Source organism: Myxocyprinus asiaticus, chromosome 14 (assembly GCF_019703515.2).
Source record: "Myxocyprinus asiaticus isolate MX2 ecotype Aquarium Trade chromosome 14, UBuf_Myxa_2, whole genome shotgun sequence".
NCBI classification, from domain to species: Eukaryota; Metazoa; Chordata; class Actinopteri; order Cypriniformes; family Catostomidae; genus Myxocyprinus; species Myxocyprinus asiaticus.
This window is the reverse complement of record NC_059357.1, coordinates 30,851,018-30,860,714: the sequence shown is the minus strand read 5'-3', so window position 1 is coordinate 30,860,714 and position 9,697 is coordinate 30,851,018.

Sequence of the window (9,697 nt, the reverse complement as noted above, 5' to 3'; positions counted from 1 at the left end):
GTATGTTTGACTGGAATGTTGTTCCAAGACGACCAGCACAAGATGTTAATCGGGACAGACTGATCTCGAAGAAAAATCGGCGATAGGAGGCTGACTTTTTTGTCAGTTAAAATCTATCTCTGCTTTCCAAATTTCACCAGCTGGAACTACAGCTGAATTTATGTGCACCTTTGCACGGCACACTGTACATGCACAGGACATGATCAAACATGAAATATTTAAATAGTAATTACATTAATATATTGATAACCCTGCAGTCAAAACAAGTTCATTGTAACTGTAGTAGCTCGCTTACCATAAATCCTAAAAGGATGTGACATTAAAGGCACAGCAGGGCCGATTTTCGGGGCTTTGGCATGCAACGCATGTGTAGCGCTTGCTAGTAATTTGGCTCAACGGTGCCACATATTTGTCGTTTTGCTGCAAGATCATGTTGTCCGGGCACTTGTCCTACTTGACAAAACCATGGTTACCAAAGACATAATACTACTTTAGATCATAAGGTTATATACTGCTGCATGTTACGGTGTTGTTAACTTTTACAGTCCATACTGGGCAATTTAACCTCATGTTTCCCTTAGTTTCCTCTAAAATTGAGTAGCTTTGTCTCATGCGGAAGGAAGGAAGGATGGAGTGGTACACATGACATTAATTCAAGGTGTTTTCCCACGTCCATATGCATAGAGGCCACTGAGTTGTGATAGAGGTCACTGAGTGTATGTTACTGCATATGTTTTCACATTCTGAAAGCGATTAGATCTGGACCCACACTTGATTATTTTGGACATATGCAGTTGCAGGGATAAGCAAATGTCGTCAGCACATTTGCAATCTTGGGGATGTCAGGAGCTTCAGCAGAAAATCTTTTGCAATTTCGAGGCTCTTCAAGGGCAGAGTACTATCTGAACGCAGCACATAGCAGCCTAGCAACCTAGTCTGTGTCATGAATATTCAAGCCCATACTTCATTTGCCATTCTTTGTGGCTGGAGAAAGACTTGTAGCTGTGAGTTTGCAAAGCCACTCATTACTGACTATTCATTGGCCATATAATGAGTCAAAGATCAGCCAAACCACCTGATCTGCACAGAACAGACAACTCTTTCATTTATGTTCACCTAAAACAACAGTTTAAACATAAAAATCCCATCTACAGAGAGAAAGAGAGATGGCTCAAAGCAGTTGGTGAGCCTGATTGTGGCACTGCTGTCAAAAAACACTATACGCATACTTAGTTCATAAAAAAAAAAAAAATACAGCAGAATGGTCTTTGCTTGCATGCCACCACCACTGAACATCAAACCAAAAGTGTTGTGCACACTGGCCACCTCATTAAATCACAGTCAGTAAATTTGAAAGCGTAATGTAGTTCTATACAAGGATGCCTGTTGGGATAATATCCAAAGTAAACAAGATAAACAAGAGTTTCTTTATTTTTGTCTATAATATCTGGATAGGGCTATCCGTTAGCATTGCCATTTATCTTAAAGGCAATTCCTTGGCTGGCACATGACCCCCTGAAGTATGCAATATGTATCTTTGCTCATGGTCACTTAGTAGTTCTAGAAACAATGTTTTTTGAGCTGTCTACCTGAGCCATCCTTTTCTCTCTCTCTCTCTCTCTCTAAAAATGGTTTTAATCAATACTTAAGCAGACTATATCAATCAAAATAGCACAGGGATATCCATCTTTTTTGTCTTAGTAATAAGGCTCACTTATTATAGTTTACAGGTACAACTGGCAGGCCACACATGGCACAGCAAAAACACCACTGTATCTGAAAACTTACATTTACTCCCAAATTACTCAAAAAAAAAAAAAAAAAAAAGACTTGGTATTTAAAGCTGAATGTAACTTTTTTGGTGTTAAAATACTTTCTCCTATCCCAGCTTAGTATGGAGAGACATAAGTGTGCCATTCATAGGTTAATTTTCTTGAAAACACTGTGTCTCTGTGGCGCTATGAAAATTCCTCTGTTTGTTTTGAGCATTTGCAGAAAGAATGACCAATTATGTGTCCTGAAGCTACCTCAACCATCTGAAACTTCATGTCATTCCAAATCCTGTCAAAATAAGCTCTCTTTGGTTCCCTTTCCCATTCAAAAGGCTCATATGAAGTACTCCTGCGAGGAAAACATTCTAATCTCTTTCCTCCAGGCCCCCAGGAACAAGATTTTTGTTCATTCAGCACTGGCAGGTACAAGTATCTGTTAATGTCTGAGAGATTCATTGTCACTCTCTGCAGCTTTAAACTCCATATAGAACAGTACAGCAGGTAAAAATATCTAAGCCTGCTCTCCATCAAATGATTTTAAGCATATCTTTAGTTGTGTATCAGAGAACAAATAAAGTTTTCAGCAAGTAAACTTAATTTCCTCGGGACTTGTTTGCATTCTTCGCCAGAAACCATAAGATTAAAAAGATGATCTAACTTTTCTCGTAATTAAATTTTTGGAAGTATACATGGTCTCTGCATATCATTTCTTTCCCTTAATTGACTCATATTTACATACAAGCCACCAGCTGTCCTAACAAAAGTCAATTAACCTGACAGCACAACCTCCCACTGGAATACTTTTGGAACAGATTCATTTAATATCGAAATGTGTAATTCTCACCTGTTCAAAACAGCAAGACAACTGCTAAGCAATTGCTTGATTAAATACAAATATATATTAGCATTCATTGTCATGTGAGTAGAATCAAATGTGATTAAAACATCAAAGAAGGGTATTAGAGGGAGAAAAGTATTTAACTCAAGTAATTATGCTTACAGTCATTTCAATCATCAGAAAATGAAAGACAGCCGTATCTTCTGTTGACCTTTCTTTGGGTCACTATAGAACAATAATCCAATGCTAAGACAACTGCCTCATTCTCTAAATTCATAAATGCATGCAAATTCTTACATAATAAGGTTTTAAATTAAATTTCATACCCTAATCAGACTTCAAAAACCCAAATTTTTGGTTCTTATCAGATTGCAACCAGGATATTAACTGCGTTATTTCAACGGGCAGTTATTCATGCAAAACACATTTAGAGTTACCCGGGGCAGTGTGTTAACTGAATATAATTAGACGCATGAGGAATTGCATTCAGAAGTACCATTAAGCACCAACTACACTTATGGGTGAAGAAAATTCTTTGTACCACTGATTGTATAAAGCAGGTTGCATTTTCGAGCCATGGGCTCCCTCTGGGATTTCTAATGGGTTTTATAATTGCAGTTTAGGATTTAGGAATAAAATAAGATTTTTGGTTTGGAAAATATCAGCCAAACCACCCACTGATCAAAGATTAAAAATCTTTGTCTGCCTTTTCCAAGGAGGTCAATAATACCTGTAGAAAGCTATGAAAATTCACGTTTGAGGTACTCATTTTGAGGACTGTGTGTAATTTTGTAGAACAAAACGTGTAAAGTCTCTTCACGTAAATTAACCACAGACCTTATTTTACTCATAAATTGAAAACTGCCACTATAAAAACCCATAAGAAATTTGGATAGAGCAGGGGGCCTGGGTAGCTCAGTGGTAAAAGACGCTGGCTACCACCCCTGGAGTTCGCTAGTTTGAATCCCAGGGCATGCTGAGTGAATCCAGCCAGGTCTCCTAAGCAACCAAATTGGCCCAGTTGCTAGGGAGGGTAGAGTCACGTGGGGTAACCTCCTCGTGGTCACTATAATGTGGTTCGTTCTCGGTGGGGCGCGTGGCGAGTTGAGCGTGGATGCCGCGGTGGATGGCATGAAGCCTCCACACGCGCTATGTCTCCATGGCAACGTGACTGGACTGAGGCGAATCACTACGCAACCACGAGGACTAAAAAAGCGCATAGGGAATTATTCCAAATTGGGTGAAAGGGGGGGGAGGGGGAATCAAAAAAGAAATTTGGATAGAGCGAATCAAGGAGTGGTCACACTTACCTTTGCACAACAAAATTCCACGGGTGAAGACGACGTGGGTGGATGTTGAGAACGTGTGCAATCCGCAAATTGTGAATATTCAGTGTAGCTGTTTTTCATATACAGAGGTCATTGCCAAACCAAACAAATGCGACAAATTTGCATGTCAAAGTTCACCAAACTTGAACTCCACTCAAAATCCATGAGAATTTTTCGACACAGGAAGCCCATCGTGCAAAATTAATGATCATACAGATTCCCACTGCGATGACTGTATTTCTCCTGTGAAAAAACAGGTGATGCAAGATGAATGAAGCAATACTCTGAGCATAAATACACACAGTACACAAACATTTCAGGTAAAATAGTTTCTATGATATTAAATTTTTAACTATACATTTCAGAACTGATCTTGGATTTATTTTTCCACTGAGCTTATCTCAGTATATTCTGGGATTGCCTACCTGGGTAAGGACACATACGATGATACCTTGGAATTTAGCCAAAACAAGATATCTTATGAGACATTATATTTAAGATGCCTACCTTTTGTGTGTGAAACTGTTGTGCGTGAAAATCCCAGGAGATCAGCAGTTACAGAAATACTCAAACCAGCCCATCTGGTACCAACAATCATGCCACAGTCCAAATCACTGAGATCACATTTTTTCCCCATTCTGATGGTTGAACATTAACTGAAGCTCCTAACCCGTATCTACATGATTTTATGCACTGCACTGCTGCCACACGATTGGCTGATTAGATAATTGCATGGATGATTGTTGGTGCCAGATGGGCTGGTTTGCGTATTTCTGTAACTGCTGATCTCCTGGGATTTTTACACACAACAATCTCTAGAATTGACTCAGAAAGGTGCCAGAAACAAAAAACATCCAGTGAGCGGCAGTTCTGCATATGGAAATGCCTTGTTGATGAGAGAGGTCAACAGAGAATGGCCAGACTGGTTTGAACTGACAAAGTCTACAGTAACTCAGATAACCGCTCTGTACAAATGTGGTGAGAAGAATATCATCTCAGAATGCTCTTCTGAGATGCTGGTTGGTGCTGTTTTGGCAGCATGAGGAGGACATACACAATATTAGGCAGGTGGTTTTAATGTTGTGGCTGATCGGTGTATATACAGTGTGTGTATATATATATATATATATATATATATATATATATATATATATATATATATATATATATATATATATATATATATATACATACATACAAACTCAGCAAAAAAAAAAAAAAGAAACGTCCTCTCACTTTCAACTGCTTTTATTTTCAGCAAATTTAACATGTGTAAATATTTGTATGAACATAAAAAAATTCAACAAGTAAGACCAAGTTTCACAGACATGTGACTAACAGAAATGGAATAATGTGTCCCTGAACAAAGGGGGGGTCAAAATCAAAAGTAACAGTCAGTATCTGGTGTGGCCACCAGCTGCATTAAGTACTGCAGTGCATCTCCTCCTCATGGACTGCACCAGATTTGCCAGTACTTGCTGTGAGATGTTACCCCACTCTTGCACCAAGGCACTTGCAAGTTCTCGGACATTTCTGGGGGGAATGGCCCTAGCCCTCACCCTCCGATCCAACAGGTCCCAGACGTGCTCAATGGGATTGAGATCCGGGCTCTTCGATGGCCATGGCAGAACACTGACATTCCTGTCTTGCAGGACATCACGCACAGAACAAGCTGTATGGTTGGTGGCATTGTCATGCTGGAGGGTCAAGTCAGGATGAGCCTGAAGGAAGGGTACCACCATGAGGGAGGAGGATGTCTTCTCTGTAATGCACAGCATTGAGATTGCCTGCAATGACAACAAGCTCAGTCCGATGATACTGTGACACACTGCCCCAGACCATGACGGACCCTCCACCTCCAAATCGATCCCGCTCCAGAGTACAGGCCTCGGTGTAACGCTCATTCCTTCGATGATAAACGCGAGTCCAACCATCACCCCTGGTGAGACAAAACCATGACTCGTCAGTGAAGAGCACTTTGCCAGTCCTGTCTGGTCCAGCAAAGGTGGGTTTGTGCCCATAGGCGACGTTGTTGCCTTTGATGTCTGGTAAGGACCTGCCTTACAACAGGCCTACAAGCCCTCAGTCCAGCCTCTCTCAGCCTATTGCAGACACTTACAACAGTAAGATATGCACCTCAGCTAAGAAATAAGTGACAGGCTATTACTAAGTAGTAAGGGTTAAAAGTATGTTTGTCAGAGTTTTGAGCTGTTAGCTTTGACCTAGCATTGCCATTTCTATTGATTTCAGGTTCATTACTGTTTGTTCAAGTAATGTTTCTATAGTTTTATGCACTTAAAATGAATTATACATGTTTTTAAAATATATATTATTTCTCACTACCTCATCAATGGTGTGCAGCTCACACATTGAACTTAATTGCTTCAAACGATCTAGTGGATGCCATCTCCAAGGGTCCTGCCCACAGGGTACACAATAGTTCAACTGCATAATGTGCAGCAATATGGAACAAAGCCCATCGCTCTACTGTCGCTGCTGATGCAGTGGAGACCACTGCTTGAAACTTGACATAAAACTTGACACAATTGTTCCTTGCTCTTATTAAATATTCTGCTCTTTTAGAATATTCTTGCTGTTCAAAAGATAATATCATGCACCTCAGCTTTGGAATAGGTGATGGACTCTCAGTAAGCAGTAAGGGTTAAAAGTGTTTTAGTGTTTTTGGATGAAAACTTTGACCTAGGCAAATTCGCTGCAGTTGATTTTTTGGTCATTAATTTCCGTTCATTTTATGGTCAATTTATTTTGACTTTATGGTGATTAATGGCTGTAATGCTGCAATTGTTTTATGCACTAAAAATGAACTTGATATCTCAGCATTTGAAATATAATCTTTGGCTATGCACTGTCATTGCTGTTAGATTTAATGTTTATTTCATTCATGTAATGTTTAATGCACTTTTTTAAAGTGTCATAAGGAGCTCTTTTTATGAGGCTTTTTTGTTAGTATAAGAATGGAATACATTTTCTTCCACTTTGTACTTTTATGTTCAAATTATTATCCTACTCAAATGCATGTGACAAAATAAAATAGAACTAAGTTGAAAGTAATACAAAAGTAATCTATGAGATTACGTTACTGATTGCATTTTTGGTCATGTAATTTGTAATCAGTACCTGATTACAATTCACAAGTAATTCGCCCCAGCACTGAGTATGACCACATTTACTTCACAATGTTAAATAATTTACTTTAAAATAAATTACTCATAATTCTCAATCTCCGCAATCAGCTGGGTCCATTGTTGTGGCCTTGCAAATCCAAATTAGGTAAATTGTTGCATCAACGACAACGGCGGGTAGTCACGTGCACTTTGATTTATCAGCATACTTGGTCATGATTGGTTAATGTTGTAAAGCCAATACTATATCTACATAAACAGGCAAAAGCCCTGCAGTTTATTTATTCATTCCAACCTGTAAATTGTAGTGTATTGTAGGTTCGATTTAAATATTTTTCATTTGCGTCTTTTGCAATTATTATAATTTTCTACAACACCCAGAGTCCAGCATGAGATTCAAGGCAAATATAGGCTCAACCCCGAAAGTATCTGCTCACTGCCGCATCTGGGACGCTTCTGGGACGCAACACCCAATGCAATGTGAAGGCTGTAATCTGTTATATACTCTTGGAGTATATATGAATCTGGTCTAATAAATTCATCACAGTTCTTCACACTTCTAAATATTGCCAAACTAACAGGTTAAGTATAAGAAGTTTCCTATTGATCTCCTGAATCAACTCTAAACTCAAGTCATTCACAATGTTAGACAGCACATCATTGTAGTGAACTCAAGGGCTTGGAGAGGATTTGACCAGTTCTTTTTCCAGAAGCACTTTTACCTGATTGATAGAGTTAAAAGCGATCAACTTTATAGTAAGAGCACTTAAAAGTAAAGAACATGGAGTTAACTTCGCTGCCAAAAAGCTATTTTAAATTTAACAAGATCACTTGCATTTCCATTTCATTCAATGCGGTTGAATCCCTAAAGACATTACATACTCATAACTGTTAACAAGCGAATAGAACTAAGCTCTCAAATAAATTCCTTAATCTGCAATAATGAATTCTCAAGACTCTTTGACATGTCATTGATGTAAGAGTGGATTGCTCCCCAAGAATACATTTTTAAAACAATACATCAGAGTGATGATCAAAAGCCATGGCTTTCAAAATTGACCAAAGCCAGTACAAATTAAACATTGCTGACACAGTTTAAAGAGTGCGGTTGCAAGAATTTCCATATTGTATAGGAACATGTTGTAGCTCAGTCAAATATGAAAGTTCAAGAGCTGCCGGCAGAATTAATTTAGGTATATTTTAGTCTTGGTAGAAGATTCCTTGAGTTTGAGATTAGAGCAATCCAGAGTTAAACCTGACAGTCTGTTTGTAGAGGTTCTCAACTAAGCTTGCAGCATACGGTTTCAAAAGTTTGTGGAATTTTCATCATGTTTACACTAGCATGGATCAGCAACAAAGAGCATGGCACTAGCATTGCCAATGTCATGAGATCGATTCCCAGAGAACTCACAAGCTGATAAAATCAACCTCGAATGCACTGGAAATATAAGTGTCTGTCAAATGTATGAATAAATTTCTATCTATAAAACTCATGAGGCATTATGAGAAATATATTAATACTGTCTGATCTAAACTCTATGAATCATTAACAAGTATTTTATTAATAGGTGATCCCTAATCTTAATGAAACATTTATATTCCACTTATTAAAAAAAGGTTACTAGGTCTAAACTCAATGTAATTTCTACATGTAGCACATGCTGGTTGTCATTCCCAGCTGGACAGCTGAAACCAAGTGTCTGAGATGATAATAATGTGTCTGTCTAATATCTGTGAGACTGCACTGCTTTAGGGACAAAGGATTCTCATTAGTCATACTGTCTATAAGACACTTATCCATTCTCTCTTCCTGCTCCTCTACTTATAATGAGAGAATGATTGCATCTTTCTACACGGCTGGAAAAACAGATTTTCAGTATTGCATCCCACAAACAATTTAGCTTTCCGGTTAGGGGAACGCAAAATTAATGTGTTGTCAAATAAGCAATACTTCAAGAGTTTGCTAAAATGCAAATGACAATACAGGATTTTTAACTCCTAAGCACCCAGCTCTTAATAGTTGGGGGTGGGGGGGTTTACGCTGTTGTGGTATGTTCACATGATGTTCTGGGAGTTTAACTACTCTAATCCTTTCCTATGACAGACAACTCAAGAGCTCCATCCTCTGGCAAGCTGAATTTCTTTTAACACAATTTATAAAGCAGCCCTACTGAAGATTTCTGTTAAAATGAAACTAATCCATCAAATAAATTAGTAAATATTTCTCCTTTTTTGACTATTCCCCCCTGCTTTTTGGAAGAAATTAATTATTACTAGGAGGAAACTAAAGCACACTCTAAATATAGAATCACTCACTAAAACGCAATTTAGATGCACATCAACCACCTCTTTTTTAATCATATTTGGACATAATGAGAATATCCATCATATGCATTTCTGACTTTAGAGCCTCTAAACGTAAATTTGAGAAGTTCAAAACCTGAATCTACTTATACTGCTTTTGCATTTATATCCAAGATATAAATGCTTTCCAATTTCTAATGCAGTGAATCTGGTTGCAGACAGGTTTTTTCCCCAGGTGAGTATTCGAAACAAACCATTCTAATCATTTATTTTATTATATATCTTTTTGTTTCCATTTGCATGGAAAAGACT